We start from the raw sequence: 6825 nt of genomic DNA, 5'->3' as shown, positions 1-6825 counted from the left end.
ATATATATATATATATACTGGAGCAGGAGTCATATGTTCGAATAGCTGGATGAACTTTCTAAGAAAATATTGCTCTCAACAAGATTTTAAGCCTTTAAAACCTTTTATCATGAAAAATTTCAAACATACCGAATAGTAGAAAGAATAATAGTGTAAACATCATCATTCTACCACCCAGATTCAATAATTGTTAACATTTTTCCACGTTTGTGTCATCTCTCTCTCTCTGTGTGTGTGGCTGGACCATTTTAAGTTACAGATATTAAACACACTAGAGACCCAGTGCACGAATTTGTGCATGGGTGGGGTCCCTCGGGATGTCCTGCGGAGATCAGGTCCCAGCTCATGCCCCCAGCCTCCCAGTCCCAGCTTGCGCCCCCAGCCCCACAGCACTGCCTGACAACCCGCCTTGGCCTGGTGCTGCCCCCTCACCTGCTCCACCATCCTGCCTGTAGGGTGATGGATCGGGGCCGGGGGGCCCCCCTACCCGGCTCCCTCAGAGCTGGGGAGCTGGGCGGCAGTCCCCACCCTGGCTGACGCTGCTGGTTGCCATCTGCTGGGCGTTCAGTGGCGTGATTTGGTCCCCACTCGCATTCGCCTTGGCCCGGCACTGCCCGCACATCTGCTCCAACATCCTGTCATGATCCCACTCTCATTGGGCCCATCAAGGCTGGCAGCACCTCCACTGCCCCCCACTGCTAGCGCTGTGTGGCCGACACACACCATGTTCTGCGTTCCCCTGGTGGTCAGCGCACATCATAGTGAGTGGTCGAACGACTGCCCGGGGGGACAATTTGCATATTAGGCTTTTATTATATAGGATTACCCCTAAATACCTCAGCATGCATCTCTAAGAGAGGATGTTTTCCTCTAACCACTGGATGCCTGTAGCACCATCAACCTCCACCCAGTTGTGACAACCAAATATATCCCCAGACATTGTCAGATGCTCTGATCCAAGGTACCGGCATTTACCAGGTTCCTACTCCCTGAACTGTTTACATAATACCTAAGAATTAACTATTTTGTAAACCAAAAACTATAGGACATTGGTCTGATAAAGTACCCCTCCCATTCATATTTATAAAACATGTTTTAAGTTATAAACTAAACATATACAATTAAAATAGCACTTTATTCAGTTGCAACATTATACAGATCACCTTTCCCGAAAACAACAATTTACAATCCAGTTGTTTTGGAAAATCTAGGAAATGTAGTCTATAGGACTTTCCTTGTAAGCCCAAGTCTTAAATCATGGCAGATGCCAGATATCTTTTGACCTTACCTCCCCCTGGACGGACCCATCTGGAGAGACGGTGTTGAATAACAGTGTGCATGTGATACACAAAGTGGACGAGACGCGCGGCAAAAAGTCTCGTCGAGTCTAAAACAAGCAGACCAGAAAAAATTCAGTTTTAAAACGCCTCTCGATTCCAGTGTTAGGCAGACTGACTTGACACTCTATTCAAATCGCTTAAAGTATATTCATTTCACTTGGTATTGTGTCCCAGTGGCTGATACATTATTCTTTTCTAGTTGTTTATGACTCCAAGTGTATGGATTACAAAACTGAATTTAACCTGTCAGTTCCCATCTCTCTTTCCCGTGTGAACGATAGTGTTGATGAAACTACAGAAGCAATGCCAACAATGAAATGAAAGGATTTCAGGCTTTCCTGCGGGAGAATTCTAAGGCACCACCAGAAAGTACCGGGGAAGGCAAAGCAGCGTGCACCTCAATGCTTCACACAAGTCTTGACGCTTAAATCGCGATTAAAAAACAGATCCCATTTATTTCTCCTCGGATATTATAAACGGACCTGCCCAAATGGCAAACAAATCTGCCCGGCTTTCCTTTCTATAAACACGCGCTTACGTGTGTTCCTCGATGCATTCTTGGAGCTTCCCCACACATCCAAATACCTGCAGTGTCCCAATAAGCTGATCTGCTCACTTGGAAAAGCTGCCGCTGGTTTCCCTCTGGCATTGTGAATAACTGCTAGCCAAAGATGCTAAATAACTCTCAGGACCGTGCGAGTTAGTATTTCTGCCCAGTTCCTAATAAAACACAGCTGTAGTCTCCACCGGAAGATGTAATGTATTGTCTGACATGCACTTGACTGCGGTGATGAAGTGCTGCCTGCCTCATCCCCGACTGCTGCGCCTGAGATGCACATGGAGTCATTCTAGCAGTCTCTTCCCCCCAATTCTTTCATTGCATGCGAATTAAAAATTGTTTTGCTCGATGATGTGAGATAAAGACTCGCTGTGGTGAAGGTAAATTTGGTGACATAATACACGTAAGTATTTATCATCCCACTAACTTGCTTTTCCCGCAGTTTTCTCTTCCTCCTTCCCACCCACCCCCTCCATGAGATCTGACACCACCGAGCATCCGCTCTGATCTCTCTCTCTCTCTCTGCCTCACATCTGGATTTAAATTACCTTTATTTATATCCTCCAGGAGCCCAATTTTCTCCACAGAAGAATTCTCCCACAGAGTTCCATAGTTCCATAAGAAGGTGGCCCATTAATTTCTCTGTTGATTTTAATTTCTCCCGAGTATCAGCTCTTTGGCAAACGTATAAAACTTCACTGACAGGCTAAGACAAAAAGACAAAGAAACAACATTTCGGGTCTGAAATAATTTATATAAAGAGACCAATCCTTGTAAGCAGTACGAATATTTGGTCCTCTAATGCAGGACGTTATGAGCCCAGCCACACAAAAGAGCATACGCCCAGGCTCCACAAGAAATTTAATATGAGCTGCTGCACCTTTTGATAAATATCTGTGAGACTTTTCTGGAAGGAAGATGAGTTTGGTATAGGGATTCACTACCTTTGTGGCCCTGAGGCCTTTCTTCATTCCAGGGTTGCAAAGTAAGATGCTTTGGAGAGATGAATCGCGGGATCGACCTTGAGTGGCTGTCTGTGAAGATGGAAAGGGCTTCCTTTGTGAGGACCACAGAGTGTCTCCCCACCTCCGACTCAAGGCTCGTGAAACTCCCTAACAGTTTAGCTCCAAATGGCTGACAACAGCCTGGCATGGTTAAGATCAACACATCCAATTGAATGCCTTGTGCCAGGGTGCTGCACAGAATAGGTGTAAAATAAATATCAATCAACCTGGCATTTAAACTGAAATTGCTTTGTAGAAGTTCTTTACATTGCTGACTTTACTGCTATTTTATTATGTTTGTAGTCTAAGATTAGGGAGTATGTTTTGGCTGGTGTGGCTTGGTTGGTTGGTGTTATCCAGTACACCAAAGGATTGCTGGTTCCATTCACTGTCAGGGCACATGCCTGGATCTGTGGCTCGATCCCTGAAAGGGGACAGCCGATCAATGCTTCCCTCTCATATTGATGTTTTCCTCTCTCCCTTTCCCTTCTTCTTGCTCTAGAAATCAATCCTATATGCAAATTGGCCAAACAGCAGAATGACCCGGTTGCTATGATGCACACTGACCACCAGGGGGCAGATGCTCAACGGAAGTACACTAAGCAGAAAAGGGCAACTGCAAAGTTTGGGACTGTGTGTCACTGTTTCAAGTACAGGGAAGACTTGAGAGGCAAAAGTTCCCAGGTCACTGAGAATAAATAGAAGTTGCGATTGTACAGAAATTAAAATGGGCAATGCAAAAGTATAGCTCAAATAGCAAAAAGCTGAAAAAAGAGAAAGCTTTCAGAATGACAGTATGCTTAAGTTTTTGTAAATTGAACACAACAAAAGGGAGCAGATTCCTTTTTGTCTTGTTTATGTTGGTGTTCATCCTCACCTGAGGATATTTTTCCATTGATTTTTCTAGAGGGTGGAAAGAAGGAGGAGAGACAGAGAGAAACACTGGTTGCCTCCCGCACACACCCCTACCAGAGCCCGGGATTGAGCCTGCTGGAATCAAACCCCGGACCTTCAGTCCACGGGCCGATGACCTATCCATTGAGCCAAACCGGCTAGGGCAGGCAGCAGATTTCTATTGAACATGACCCATGTAAGATTTGCAAACCTGCATTAGCAATTGCTTGTTTAATGAGGATTTCATCATTGGTCAAAAAGTTAAAAGAGAAAACTGTTCTAATTAAATGTGTAACTTAAACAGAGCAAAAGGAATCCTTGCAACTTCATATTCTTCCCTGAGCGAAGATTTAATTTTGGTCATGAAGTGTCACTTGCTCAGAAGAAGACTCCCATGCCATTGCTAGACGGGAACGAAAAGGCGGAATAAACAGCAAACGATTGGTAGCCCCCACCTCGGCAAGTAAAGGCAGGACATTGACGGAGACAGAGAACATCAGCAAGACGTTCTTAAAAACAAAGCATAACGAGGATATTTTGTGGTGCGGTATTTTCTGGAAAGGAGAAGGAGACAATTTAAGTTTAGTAGAAATAGTTTCCAAATGTAATGCTAGAATGGCCAAACACGTAAGATGGAAAACAAATTATAAAACAAATGATCACTGTCTAGGATGGTGAATGCAATGCATCATTATTGATTTAATTGGTAATTAAGTGGAACAAAATATCACTCAAAAAAATTTAAAGCAATATGCTACTCAGTTTAATCAGATTGTGGGAGGAACAAAGTTGTGGCAAACAACTAAAATTTATTGTACGTATTGTTGAACCGGAAAGCAAAAACAAGGAGGTTGGAATGAGTAAATATTGTATTGATTTTGCACCCGTTGCAAAGAGTACCTTTTAAATTAACTGAAGAACTAAAGTAATCTTTAGACTTTAGGCATTAATTTAAACGTGAAGGCAGCCTCGGGTAATGGCTCTGACTTACTTGGTAAAGAAAAAGATACACAGGCTAGACTTTTGTCTGAAATATTTTGCATGATGCTTTGTGCCTAACTAAATTCTAACTGTGCACAGTCAGAATTTATTACTAGGAGATGTAATCTCAACTGTGCCAATTGCAATCACATTTTTGGGGAACAACTCAGAGATTAGGTTGATAATCTCTGGACTAGTGTAAAATGGCCCATTTTGAAGAAACTCCTATCAAATTTGATCTTGCAACCACTCTCAGATAACCTGATTGGGAAAGGTGAAAGCAATTAGATTTCATCTAGATATGATACAAGATGCATTAAAAAGTTAGACAAAGCAGCAGAAGGTTCTCAAATAGAGTGAATTAAGGACGTTGGTAGAAAAAGAAGTTCAGGTTGAATTTGTAATGTGATTGCTATTTAATAAGATGTTGGCAAAAGGTTACAAGAAACTCAGAGGGATCTAAAATAGCAATTACTTTAAAAAGAATGAAAAGCATTTTTAAAACTTTTAGAGGAAACCATTTTCCCAAATAAAAATGATGTCAGAAATATGCAGTAAAAATGAGGAAATTGAAAGAAGGAAACCAAAATATTTCAATCACTGTGGGAAGTATGATTTATGTATCAAATAATTTTGAGATTAATTCCTGTAGAGGATATTTTCTGAGCATTATGGATAAGGCATAGTCACAAAGGAAGATAGATGTGACAAAACTGAGTAATGCATTATTATAATGTAAGAATACTTTTGGGCCGAAACCGGTTTGGCTCAGTGGATAGAGCGTCGGCCTGCAGACTGAAAGGTCCCAGGTTCGATTCCGGTCAAGGGCATATACCTGGGTTGCGGGCACATCCCCACAAGGAGATGTGCAGGAGGCAGCTGATCGATGTTTCTCTCTCATCGATGTTTCTAACTCTCTATCCCTCTCCCTTCCTCTCTGTAAAAAAATCAATAAAATATATTTTTAAATAAAGAATACTTTTGGTATTCTTTATAAAATCTGAGCATTGATAAACTTTAATAGAACTTAAGAAACCCAGTATGGATGTAGCTATTGCTTTAAAAGATGGTGAAAACTCACAATGTAAGTATATTTGGTGCCTGTCTTTCTTGTTGTTGAAGGGGATCAGAACAGGCCCCCAAAATGTGCCACTTTGGCATAAGGATTATCGTAAACTGGAGGCAATTACGAGGCAGCAAATGCAGAAAGTGCTCTTTGCCCTCTCCCGTCTGCCTCAGAGCAGGACACACATTTCTCTCCTGAAGGTGACCCCTTCTCTCCTCTCCAGCACCAGGAGGATAAAGCCCATAAAACTGCAAACAGAGAGTCAGCCCCGAGCTGGGGCTGCACAATTTTACTAAAATAACCCTTGTTTTCCATAAGTTCCCCCCTATATATATATATTTTATAATTTACCACCCCCTAGGCATCCAAGACCCTTGCCTCTGTCTCATCATTTTTCTACAATTTATTGCTGTTTGTTAAAGTGGTATATATACCCCCACTTCTCTCAGGGTTTAACTACTTCTTTGGGCCTTTACTTCTTTTCCCTGGAGGCCTCTGTGCATGTAAAAGTTATAATATTAACATTAAATAAGATTTGTATGCTTATCTCCTCTTAATGTGTCTTCCATCAGTGGAAATCAAAGGTTCCAGCCACAGAACCTAAGAGGGGAAAGTTTTTCCTCCCCTACATTCTTCTTCTTCTTTATAAAGCTGTTGTCTCTGGGCTCCAGATCTGCTCTTTATTTATTATTATTATTACTAAAGGCCTGGTGCACAAAAATTTGTGCATTCGGGGGTAGGAGGGGTCCCTCAGCCTGGCCTGTGCCCTTTCGCAGTCTGGGACCCCTCGGGAGTGACCACTGCTGGCTTAGGCCTGCTCCCCGGGGGATTGGGCCTAAGATGGCAATCAGACATCCCTCTGGCAGCCCAGCAGCCCTCAGGGGAGTCCATTTGCTCAGCGGGGAGCAGACCTAAGCTGCAGTCGGACATCCTTAGTGCTGCTGAGGAGGCAGGAGAGGCTCCCACCACCACCGCCGCACT

This window comes from Myotis davidii, unplaced genomic scaffold, assembly GCF_000327345.1.
Source record: "Myotis davidii unplaced genomic scaffold, ASM32734v1 scaffold378, whole genome shotgun sequence".
NCBI lineage: Eukaryota > Metazoa > Chordata > Mammalia > Chiroptera > Vespertilionidae > Myotis > Myotis davidii.
This window is presented reverse-complemented; position numbering follows the sequence as displayed.